The 12,488-nt window shown below is 40.4% G+C and overlaps 1 long non-coding RNA gene across 1 annotated transcript in view; it reads right to left on the bottom strand.

Moving 5' to 3' along the window:
• Positions 1 to 332: 332 nt before the first annotated feature.
• The window catches only part of LOC133386215 (uncharacterized), a 34,716-nt gene continuing 22,560 nt past the window's right edge, over positions 333 to 12,488 (bottom strand). The window contains exons 2-4 of the long non-coding RNA XR_009763094.1: positions 6,766 to 7,039; positions 2,491 to 2,611; positions 333 to 988 (exon numbers count right to left, since the gene is read on the bottom strand). This is a non-coding gene — a long non-coding RNA (uncharacterized LOC133386215). The remainder of the gene's footprint in view (positions 989 to 2,490; positions 2,612 to 6,765; positions 7,040 to 12,488) is intronic.

Genomic DNA, 12,488 nt, shown 5'->3' with positions numbered 1-12,488 from the left:
GTAGGTGACCCTGTTGAAGCCCTTGTCATGCTGTGGAACAGCGAGGCACATCGGGCTGTTGACACGGTTGCCCCGATTTATTATTTATTTATTTATTATATTTCTATACCGCCCAATAGCCGTACCTCTCGGGGCAGTGCACAACATAAAAACATCCAATATACAAGTAAAAACATATTAACAACAACTTAAAAACAATATACCAAAAGTAGTAGAACATAATTAAACATATAAACAACTATAATACAAGCCTAAAAAATATTAAAAACGTATTAAATCAGTTAAAAGTATTAAGATGTTAAGTAATTAAGATACTAAAATATTAAGAGCGTAAGTGCAAGTGTAGGTGTTACAACAGATGTTAAAAATGTTGTTAAAATGTTGCCTTCTCCAGCATTGTGGAGCCCGGCTTGCACCTTGGTATACCAGTGAGCTAAGGGCAATGAAACAGGCTGGATGACGGCTAGAGTGCAAGTGGCGAAAGTTGTGCTGTGAGGCTTATCAGGCATGAGTAAAACATCATAACCGTGCCTACTGTGTGGCAGTGGAGGCGATGAAGAAGGCCCACTTCTCTGCCTCCATCACATCCTCAAGTAGCCATCCAGTGGAACTTTGCCATATTGTCAGGGGTCTGTTGACATCAACTCCAGGAAATTGAGTTTTAGACACTTCGAAGGCCCACTGTGAATTGTTTGCAAGGCACTTTGAGGGTAAAGTTGCTCACCTCCATAGTAATCTTGATGCCCCATCCACATGTACTGTAGTCCCCAGTGAGGTATCCAGTCCAACATCTGCTGCAACTTCTTGGGATCAGTTTAAGTTGATGCAGCCTGATGAGGTGGACAAGGTGCTTGTGACGATGCAGCCAGCAACATGTTCTCTTGACCCTTGCCCTTCTTGGCTTACTAAAACTTGCTGACGGTGGTTGACTGAGTGGATCCAGGGTGTGGTCGATGTGTCATTGTGGGAGGGAATGGTTCCAGCCACCCTGAAAGAGACAGTGATCTGACCACTCCTGAAAATGCCCACCCTGGACCCATTGGTTTGTGACAACTACTGTCTGGTCGCAAATATTGCCAACATGTCACCCTGATGCTGAATGAATTGCACTGGCTACCTATTACCTACCAGGCTAAGTTCAAGGTTCTAGTTTCAGTGCCTAAGGCCCTATACAGCTTGGGACCAGGATACTGGAAAGACCGTCTTATCCCTTATATGCCCAGTCGGTCACTGAACTCTGCAGGTGAGGGCCTCATGAAGATACCATCTTATCAGGAGGTCCATTCTGCACAACATAAGAAGTGACCCTTTAGTGTAGTGGCACCTACCCTGTGGAATTCCCTCCCCTTAAATATTAGGCAGGCGCCATCTCTGTTATCTTTTTGGTGCCTATTGAAGACCTTCCTCTTTCAACAAGCCTTTTAAGTAGAGAACTTACCCCAGTCTGTGACTGTATTAGAATTGCTTTTTAATGAGTTTTTAAAGCTTTTTTTAAATAAAAAGTTGTTTTTAATGCTTTTTTTTTTAAAAAAGATTTTTTTACAGATATATCATTTTAATATGTTTTAAGGATGTTTTGTTTTTATATATTTTAAAGTCTGTTTTTATTATGTTTTAGAGTGTTTTTAGTGCTTTTGTTTGCCACCCTGGGCTCCTACTGGGAGGAAAGGTGGGATATTAATTGATTAATTAATTAATTAATAGTATGTGTGTATAGAAGGAGGCATACGAAGAGTTGCAATAAGGCACAAACTGAGATATAAAGGCTTGTTTGTTATTTTGTTAAACAATATTTCCAATATTTCCAGTGCTTTTTTGGGGGGGGGAATGAGGTGCCGGTACTCACGTGTTGCTAATAGTGTCGTGGGTGCCAGCACAAAAGAGCTGCTATGGACAGCAAAAAAAGTGCCATTACTTTGTACTGGTGAGTATGTCTATTCCACTTTTATTCCACAGTCTCTGGGTAGTGTATATAAAAATGGTTTAGAAACATACAATAGAAAAATAAAAAGTCTTCACCAGGTACCAAAACGAAAATACAGAGTAGGCACCAGGCAAGCTTCTGCATGGAGGATATTCCACATCCAAGGTGTTATCATGGAGCAGACCTTCTCCCTAGTAGAAACCAGCCAGATATCATTAGGCAGTAGTCCTCAGAGAAGGATATCTGACAATTACCTCAAGATCCAAGTAAGTTTATACGGGATGAGGTGATCCTTCAGCTAACCTGTCCTCAAACCATTTAGGGCTTTATAGATTGAAACAAACACTTTGAATTGGGCCTGGAAACAAGTGAGAACCAGTGCTATTGGCATAGCACAGCTGTAAGATGGTCAAAACACTAAGGGCCCATCCATACCAAACCACAAAATCCACGTTTTCCATATGGGAGAAAGGAAGCAAGAGATCATCTGTCATTCAGTTTTAAGTTAGCAAAGAGGGGACCCAGATTAGTCAGTTTCAGGCTCGGAGGAAAAGAAAACAACTTACAGTGCCTGCGGTCACAGAGAGAGAGAGAGATGGCTGCCTGGCTCTTTGGTATGCTTGGCTCCCCCTTCCGTCCCCATCAGCTGTTGGGCAGGAAAAGAGGCTTTGCCTGCTGCTGGATTGGCTGCAAGATCAATACCACATTAAATTACAAGAGCTTGCTCCTTCCCCCCCCCCAATTTCCCCCTATCAGCCCAAGGAAGCTCAGTTAAAAACCTCCTCCTTTAAACTCCATGTTTTCAATGAATTGTTTGCATAATATTGCAAAATAGCTTTTAAGTGGAAATATTATTCATTAAACATTTGATTTTGTTTGATCACAAAACAGTAGCTTTAAAAATAAATGTGATACAGTTACAGAAGCCAGAAAGAGGAAGTACCAGTTCAGTACCAGAAGCAGGAATGAACTGTAGGAAAGGGAGAGGGTGGATCCAAATTTGGTACCGGAAATGCAACTGGCTATTAGGGGGGGAAGGAGACGGGGCTTGGCATATGATGGAGGAATGCCCATGGACTGCCTATTGCAGGAAAGTCCATGGCATTGTGTCCAAGCACATGGACGTTAATGCAATTTATTATCGATACAGGAAAGCATATTGGTTTTTCAGTGTATTTCTAATGCGGATTTGTGAATGAGAAAATTCATACTAGCTTGCCAAACCATCTTCAAAGGCAGCTCATCTGTGGTACATTATAGTAGTCAAACCTAGAGGTTACTAGAGCATGGAGGCCAGGGCATCTCTGATATTAGCCCTAGTAGGGATAAAATCAGAGAGCCAGTGTGGTGTAGTGGTTAAGATGTTGGACTACAACCTGGGAGACCTGGGTTCAAATCCCCACACAGCCATGAAGCTCACTGGGTGACCTTGGGCCAGTCACTGCTTCTCAGCCTCAGAGGAAGGCAATGGTAAACACCCTCTGAATACCGCTTACCATGAAAACCCTATTCATAAGGTCACCCATAAGTTGAAATCGACTTGAAAGCAGTCCATTTCATTTTTCAGGGACAAAACTTACTATACCTGCCTCTCCCCCCCCCCAACAAGGCTATTAGAATGTTTTGAGGGGAGTATTTTGATGAGGAACATGACATGGGGGAATCCACTACCATTTGGCAAAGGCTCACCCTCCACAGCAACTTTTAAACTTTGAAATGGGTATCAGGACATCTAGTCATGGATCTCCTGTGTTTATTATGGCCAAGAGATGCCCTCTTCTGGCCCTGTTCTAATACCAATGAGGGATTCGCTTCTGATTAGTACCCTAGTCTACAGATCTTTGTGCACATACAGTAGCAGTAGCCTGAAAACATTAAAGACAAACCAAGTTCTGGTAACCAATAACATGATCATTGCCCCCAAGCACCCAGATGGGAAACGTTCAGAATTCTCTTCAGACAATGTCCAGAGACGATAGTAAAACAGACATCCATAATTTTGTCTAAGGAGATAATCTTGTTTGGGTGTTTGGGTGTAGCACTTGACACTGTCCTTACATGGCTTCCATGACTGAATGCCCCTTCATGCAAACAAACAAACCTCCACATAGAATAGCTCAGCGCCATAGCTCAGTGGTAGAGCATCTGCCTTGCATGCAGAAGGTCCCAAATTCAATTCCTGGCAACTCCAGGTAGGTCTAGACAGCACCTGTCTGGAATCATAGAATTAGAAGGGGCCTATAAGGCCATCGAGTCCAACCCCCTGCTCAATGCAGGAATCCAAATTAAAGCATACCTGACAGGTAGCTGTCCAGCTGCCTCTTGAATGCCTCCAGTGTTTGAGACCCACCACTTCCCTAGGTAATTGGTTCCATTGTGATACCACTCTAACAGTTAGGAAGGTTTTCCTGATGTTCAGTTGAAAATCTGGCAACTTGAGTCCATATTCCACTCTGGGATTATCCATTATCCTACAATCTGGGATGATCGAGAAGAGATCTTGGCCCTCCTCTGTTTGACAACCTTTCAAGTACAAAGAGTTCTATCATATCTAATATTTAAGGGGAGGGAATTCCAAAGGGTAGGTGCCACAACACTAAAGGCCCAATTCTTATATAGTGCAGAATGGACCTCCTAATAAGATGGTATCCACAGGAGGCCCTCACCTATAGAGTGCAGTGATCAACTGGATATATAAGGGGTGAGATGATCTTTCAGGTATTCTGGTTCCAAGCTGTATAGCGCTTCATACCCCAAAACCAGCACCTTGAACTTTATACCCCCAAACCAGCACCTTAGTAGCTAATTGGTAGCCGGTGAAATTCTTTCAGCAGTGGGGCAATATGTTGGCAATATCCTGCCCCAGTGAGCAGTCAAGCCACCACATTTTGCACCAGCTACAAAATGGTAATATCAAGGGCAGCCCCACAAAAGGCACATTGCAGTAATGCAGCCTGGAGATTACCAGGGAATGGACATTAGCAGTCAGGCTATTCTAGTCTAGAAACAGCCAAACTTATCTTACTAGCCAAAGTTGGTAAAAGTCACTCTTAGGGTCACCTGGGCCTCTAGCAACAGGGATGGATCCAGGAGCACCGATCCAGGAGCACCCCCAGACAATAAACCTGCTCTTTCAGGGGAAGTACGACACATTCAAAGCAGGCAATTGATCAATTATTTGTCACATCAGCATGCATGCTGCGTGTGCATGTTTGCCATCACCCAAGATGGTGGCAGGCATCCCTAAGGGGTTGATGCCCCTGCCACCATCTTGGGTTATGGCAATCATGCGCGCAGGCGTGTGCACTGACACACTGATGCGACATGTAAATTGGGTGGGTGGGCTTATTTAAGCCCCATGCTACCTGTATTGGGTAGGGGGTGTTTGGCTTTACAGTACTGCGGGTCTGGAGCAAACTGGCGCCCAAGGGCCCAGTCATGCCTGGCACCAGTCCTCGTTTCTCCCCTCTTTTTCTAAGCTGTTTCTATGGAAACTTGTGTTTCATGTCTGCTTGTCACTGTGGAGGACTGGAGGAATATAATAAATTTCGTAATACACAATAACTTTATTTGTTTTATAATAATTTTGGTGTTTTCTTCCATTTTTATTTTTTTTGCTTGCTCCTCATAAACTGGCAAAATGAAAGAGATACTGGTTTCCTTACAGTTCAGCAGCTTATAGCTCCATTTAAATTAAATTTGTAATTTTTGTCTGAATAAACTGGACTTAAAATAAATTGTACTTTTAATATCCAAAACATGATACGTAAGGCAAACCAAGTTATACATAATATATTTTATATTATATAAAATATATTTATATTATATTATTTTATATTTATATTATTTTATTATATATTATTTTATATTATATATGTATTTATTATAAAGTGATTTTTAATCTGTAAACAGTGCTAATAATATTGCATATTTTTCCATTTTCCCCCAAATTTTAGTTTTTTTCTGAGAACAAAAAACAGGGAAAAACCTTTTTTCCCATAGCTTCAAACTTCAAACAGAAATTTTACATCTCTAGTCAGGATTCTCCCATCAGTTCCTTTGCAGCCACAGTCAAGAAATGAAGAGAAGAGACAAGGTGAAGTGTGTGTGAGTAAAACAAGGGCCATGTTTATTTAGATAAAGCTAATTAAGTGATTGATTATGCAAACTGATCTGCAGAGATAAAGTGTGGGACAGAACTCTTAACCAATTGGGCAAGGAAACCTTGCCAAGGAAAAGGGGATGGTCCAAACCCAGTCCCCTTCCCCCAGCCCTAACCCCACAGGGTGGTTAGGGAGGCTTCCTGTTCCACCCCATCCCAGGGCCTCACAACGGAGTGGGTGTTACAAGTTACCCCCAAAAGTGAGCCTTATCCTGCCAACAGGCCTCACCAACCCAGAGGGCAAGCCTGAGATCCCACCTTTCACCTTAAAGGGTGCCTAAGGGTGCTCACCAAGCCCTCCCCCCTGTGAACTTCCCACACATATCTGCCACAGAAGAGGACAAGCCTCAGCTTAGTCCCTCTTTCCCCACCTGTGGCCAATGATTTCACACAGGGTACTCTGCAGATCAGTCAGAAACAGATAATCACCCAAGTCAGACATATGAACACCGTCTGACCAGTAACGATCAGCCCTGCTATACTTCACCTCTGGATGGGGTATTACCTTGCCCTGCAAATCAGCAAGAATGAGCCGGGCCTCCCTATTTACTTTCTTTCACACTTTGTTTAGGCTCCTAGGGTCAATTCCCACCCTCCAAATCCTCCTACAGAGGATGTCGGACTAAACAATCAATGTCCCAGGCCAGTGGCTACATATGACCCCCAAATCCAGGCAAACCTGAATGATAAGGGCTTTCCTCTTCAACATTCCCAGGTCATTGCCTCCCAAATGTGCATCCAGAACCTCTGGATGGTGCTGCACCAATGAAGGATCAAAAATTGTTGGTAGGAGGCATTTCCACAGCATACCACATCTACCCAACCACTGGACTGAAGGGCAATGGCTGAGCCCCAATTGGATTCTGTGCCTGGCTTGCAACGCCCTCCTCTTGGCCCAGAACACTATGCTGTGGCCGCATATTGAGTCCCTTGACTCTCCAGCACTCTCCAATCTGTTAAGACAGAAACAAAATAATTAACAAGGTGCTCACTAGCACAACATTTAATGAGGGCCCTTGATTGGCCTCACATAAGTCAGGAAAGCACCTGATTGCCAGCGCCCCACCACCTGTATATCAGTGCTCCCAAAGCCCAAGATAGCCGCAGTGGAAGCTGCACCAATCCTAAAGGAATGTGTGCCTAACTGCAAGACCCAAACTTGACAAGGCCCGACTGGTGATGGTCCAAAATTGATACTTAGTTAAAGACTGACCAACTTGATGGCAAAATAGCAGCCCTCCAAACTTGCCCCTAAGCTGCAAAAATTAGCCCAAGGCCAGAAGATGCCGAGTAGGGGTGGAGCAGGGCTTAAATAGTCACACCCTGCCCCTCCCCAGAGTGACACAGAATGCATAGCCGCCCTAGGGGAAGGAGTTTGAAGCCACGCCAGGACTTCCCCTGATGTGGCTGCAAAGGCCCACCGCTGACAGAGCCCTCTGGGCCTGTCAGCAAGGTGGGAACTCTCAGTACTGATGTCTATGAACCCTGTCCAAGTGCTGTGATGAGCAGAGCTGTAGATCAGTGGTTCCCAACCTGGGGGCCGGGACCCCCAAGGGGGCCGAAAAGTAATCCAGAGGGGGCCGTGAACAGTAAAGAAATTGATTATTTATTAATTTTTTTTAAAAAGTCTTCACTCCGTCTACCCTGTCTGCTTTCCGCTGCTGCTGCAGATGACACCTCCCCCTTGCTCCAAACGAGAGGGGAGGCCTTTTGCTGAAGCGTCAGAGCGTCTTTCAGGCGTTCTAAGGGCAGGCATCTGCCTATAAAATACATGGCAGATGCCAAAGGAGACTGAGGGTGGAGCTACCAGGAAGAAGAGGGGATTACTATCACTGATTCCCATCTCCTTGCACTGCCGCTACTGGCAACGCCCTTACTTAGAATGAGAGGAGAGGGCTTTTTGTGAAGCAAAAAGAAGCAAGCCTGCAAAGAAAGGCTGCTTTCCCCCTTCCTCCCTGGCAGCCAGTCTGCCTCCCTGGGGGAAGGGGGTCACAAAGATTTTTCAGCTTATAAAGGGGGTCCCATGGGTCCACCATCATTGTATGACAATATAGCTCAAGAACATAGAAAACAACTTTATACCAAGTCACTCCTTTGCTCCATCTACCTCTGCATTTATTGTCTTCTTTGAGTGGCAGCAGCACTCCAGGATTTCAGGCAGGAGTCTTTTTCAGCCCTGTCTGGATGCATGCAAATCAGGTGCTCTATCCAGTGATGTGGGGTAGAAAATTTCCCAGTGCTTTATTTTCCATTTCATAATATCATTGGTAACAATTAATGGATGACAATTGCAAATATATTAGGCAAACTTGTCAGTTTCAAAGTTTTTAGCTTTGTTTACTAAATATAAGTAAAATAAATTTGCTAAGTTAGATCATTCTATAGGACATCAGACAATTTTAGTGTGAACTAAAAAAAATCTGACGCAAATTACCATATGCAAATTATCCTAATTTGTATAGGAAAAATTTCCAATTCAACATTTTCCAGAAAAGCGATGTCATGGGCTCCACCAGTGAGCTATGTCCTTCTCCAGCTGAAAGGTTTTAAAGCATAGGCTGAATTTTGGAGTGTTGCAGTCCATAGAATCATTGGAATGCACCCTGCAACCCATTCCTATAAAATATTTATAAAGGCATCCAGCTATGAGATTCATTGCATAAGTCTTCTAATGGTGGTGGTAGAGATATATTTAAATTAGTATAATTTAGTCCACAATTGTTCCTTTTTGCATTTCTCACTCATTTCAATAGAGCATACACAGGCAAGCTTCCTGCTTGGTTTGGTGCCCACAGTATTTGGAAAATCATAGCATAAATCAGGAATTAGTGAGAACTACTCCTAGAAACTGCTGCAGTAATTTTGCTGCTTCATACAAATGGGTGCCACCTACTATGGCAAAAGTCCTTACAAGTGGTCAACCTCCACAATAAAAATGGAGTCATCCAGCAGTAAAACAGTTATTAGCACATGTAAAATCCTTCAAGGTTAATGCAAAATGCAGAGAAATGGTCTAAGCTGAGTATGGTTTAATTACAAGTGGTATCAAACAAGTACTCAAAACTGAGGGCTAGAATCTTTAATGGCTGCTTGACCAGGTCTAGCCTGTGGAGAAAGAAAAGAAGCAGATATGTACACACTTACAGTTCTTCCATCCAAGGAGAAATCTATGAGGATTTCTTCTTGCATGGAGAGCCTTGTCCACAAACACCTGTATCAGTATTAGGGTTGCCACATCTCTGGTTTTTGCCCGGAGACTCTGGATTTTGGGGGGCTTTCCAGGTGAGTGACCTTCATCTCTGGACTCTCAGCTTTCATTAAAAAAAAAGTTTCAAGGTGGTCTGGTTCAAGAGATATACACCAAAATGTCAGCTGCCACCCCACTCCCCGCAACTTCTGTTAAATGAGCTGGTAGCTGGCTGCTCTAACCCCACCCTTTCAGGTTTGTAACCCATAAGCGAAGTCAGAGTTGTGATTGACAAGGCAGTACCTAGACCATATTGCAAGGCTGGAAAACCTGTTTTTTCCCCATTTATCTGAAAATCACATAAATTAAGTAAGTATATAGTTTTAATTTTTTCTCTCTCTTGTGTGCAGGAGTCAAACAAGCTTAAATTTTCCTGGGCTGTTGAAGAGGGCAGTGTTTTGAAAACCTTTCCAATATGAAGCTTTAATCCTATACTCGCTTTTCTGGGAGTAAAACCTTTGTTCCTAAAAATGGAAAGAGACCCAAGGGCCACAGTGACTCCAAAAATTACTTATGTATGTTATGTACAACATTTATATACTGCTTTATTGTAAAAAATCTCAAAGAAGTTTACAGAAGGAATTAAAACAATAAAAAGACAGGTATTTAAAAACATTCAGAATAATGAAAATGAGTTAAAAACAGGTAAAAACAGTTGTTTTTTGTTTTGTTTTTGGACCAGATGGGTTAACAAGCGAATTTTATAAAATATTTGTGGATACATTAACTCCTCATTATCTAACAACGATAAATGAATCAATGCAACAAAGAAAACTACCAGCATCATGGTCAGAAGCCATTATTAAAGTTATATCAAAACCAAACAAAGATCCCACCTTGATGGAATCATATAGGCCAATTTCATTATTAAATCAAGATGCAAAAATATGGACCATTATAGCAAAAAGGCTTAATAATATAATACCAAGCTACATTAAGCAATACCAAATGGGATTAATAAAAAATAGGAAACTACAACATGACGTTAAAAAAATTGTTGATTGCATAGAAATAAGTCAAAAGCAAAATTTACAAGCGTTATTTTTGTTCTTAGACGCAGAGAAAGCATTTGACAGGGTGGAATGGTCATTTCTGATTAGAACCCTAAAAAAATGAACTTGGGAGGGATATTTAAATCCTGGATAGAATTAATATATCAGAAACCACAGCAAAAGTATATGTTAATAATCAAGTATCAAAACCTATTTGGCTGAAACGTGGAACTCGTCAGGGATGCCCACTCTCACCATTATTATTTGCTATTCTTTTGGAACCATTAGCAACATTAATAAGAAATAACCAACAAATAACAGGAGTCAAATACGGTATGGAGGAATTTAAAATAAACTTATATGCAGATGATATAGCTTTAACTTTAACACATCCAGTAATATCTATTGAAAGCACTTTTAAGGTGTTACAACTATATAGTGAAGCATCTGGATATAAAATAAATATAGATAAATCTGAGTGCTTTGGAGTTAATATATACAAAAGGCAAATAGAAAAACAGCTAAAGGGCATGGGTTTACAATGAGAAGATAAACCAATAAGATACTTAGGCATTTGGCTACATCCTAATCTTCAAATAATCAAAGTTTATAATTATAAAAGATTGCTTAAACAGATTGAGGAAGATTTAAATAAATGGGGAAAATTACAACTGTCATGGCTAGGAAAAATAGCAGCTATATCCATGATGATCCTACCTAAGATTTTATTTATTTTTATGACCTTACCATTAGAAATAGAAAACTACGAACTTAATCAAATACAGAAAAAAATATTGAAATTTATCTGGTCAAACAAGCCAAGTAGAACAGCAAATGAACATCTGTATCAAAAAATTAGTAATGGAGGACTCGGAGTACCCAACATTATTAGTTACTACCAAGCAGTCAAATTATCGTTAATTACAGATTGGTTTGAAGATTGCGATAGTATCTTATTAAAAGCAGAGCAAGAAATGTATAGGAGAAGATTACAAGAACTACTATGGGTTAAGCCAAAAACAATAACAACTAAACAGAATTTCCTTACATTTACAGAGTATTTAAAGTATGGATTTATTGCGTAAAAAAGCTGGCCCCAGGTTTCTCCCCTCTGACTTCAATTTTGAGAAACGAATTTGTAAACAATCAACTACAACAAACTATTAATTACCATACATGGGGAAAACTGTTCAAGTATAGTGATTGGTTTAAACAAGGATTTATTATTTCTTATGAAAATGCAGCTGAAATTTTGAATAATAAGAGGCCTCCATTATTTCAATTCTTTCAATTAAGGCATATAGTAGAACAAATAAAAACAAAACACGGAAACCCATGTCCTCCTACGGCTTTTGAGACTTTTTTTTACTACAATCAGAGAAAAAGAATGCTATTGCTAAAATATATCAAATCCTCTCCTCATTAAGTATGCAACAATTACATTCAACATATAAAAAGAAATGGAGCAGAGATTTAGAGAAATTTAATTTATCAATATCGGAAGAAGAGTGGATTTGGTTGTTTAAGAATATCCCAACCACATTATCAAATAGTAATTTGAAAGAGAATTTTTTTAAAGCAGTTTATCAATGTTACTTAACACCACATAGATTAAGCAAAATATTTAATCAAAATATGTACTGTTGGAGATGTAGAAGAAGTAACGCGGATTTTATACATCTTTTTTGGAGCTGTGTTAAAATAAAATCTTTTTGGAACAAAATTTTAGATATAATACAGAATATTACAGGTCAAACGTTATCCAAAAATCCTAAAACAATTCTTTTGTGCTTATTTCGTGAAGAAATTATTAATGTAGATTTTCAATTAGTAGCTACTTTGCTCACAGTGGCAAAAATGGAAGAATAACAAACTCCCAACATAGATGGATTGGTTGAAAAAAACTTGGAAGACAGTATTAATGATAAAAATGACTTATAATAGAAATGCGATGAATTATAACCATCAAAATAAATTTGTAGAGAAATGGGCTTTATTTATACAATTCTGGAATGATAAAGTGATAGATGAAATAGCTCCATTTAATTTATTTACCTCAATGTAGGAAACTGTTGTATTATATGAAGGGGTAAGAAGTTAACCTTAATAATTACCTATTATTACTTTTGTTCATTTCATATTTTGTTTTTGTGGTTGCTTTAT

The sequence above is a fragment of the Rhineura floridana genome, chromosome 5 (assembly GCF_030035675.1).
Source record: "Rhineura floridana isolate rRhiFlo1 chromosome 5, rRhiFlo1.hap2, whole genome shotgun sequence".
NCBI lineage: Eukaryota > Metazoa > Chordata > Lepidosauria > Squamata > Rhineuridae > Rhineura > Rhineura floridana.
The sequence above is the reverse complement of the archived record's forward strand: the minus strand, read 5'-3'. Positions and strand labels throughout refer to the sequence as shown.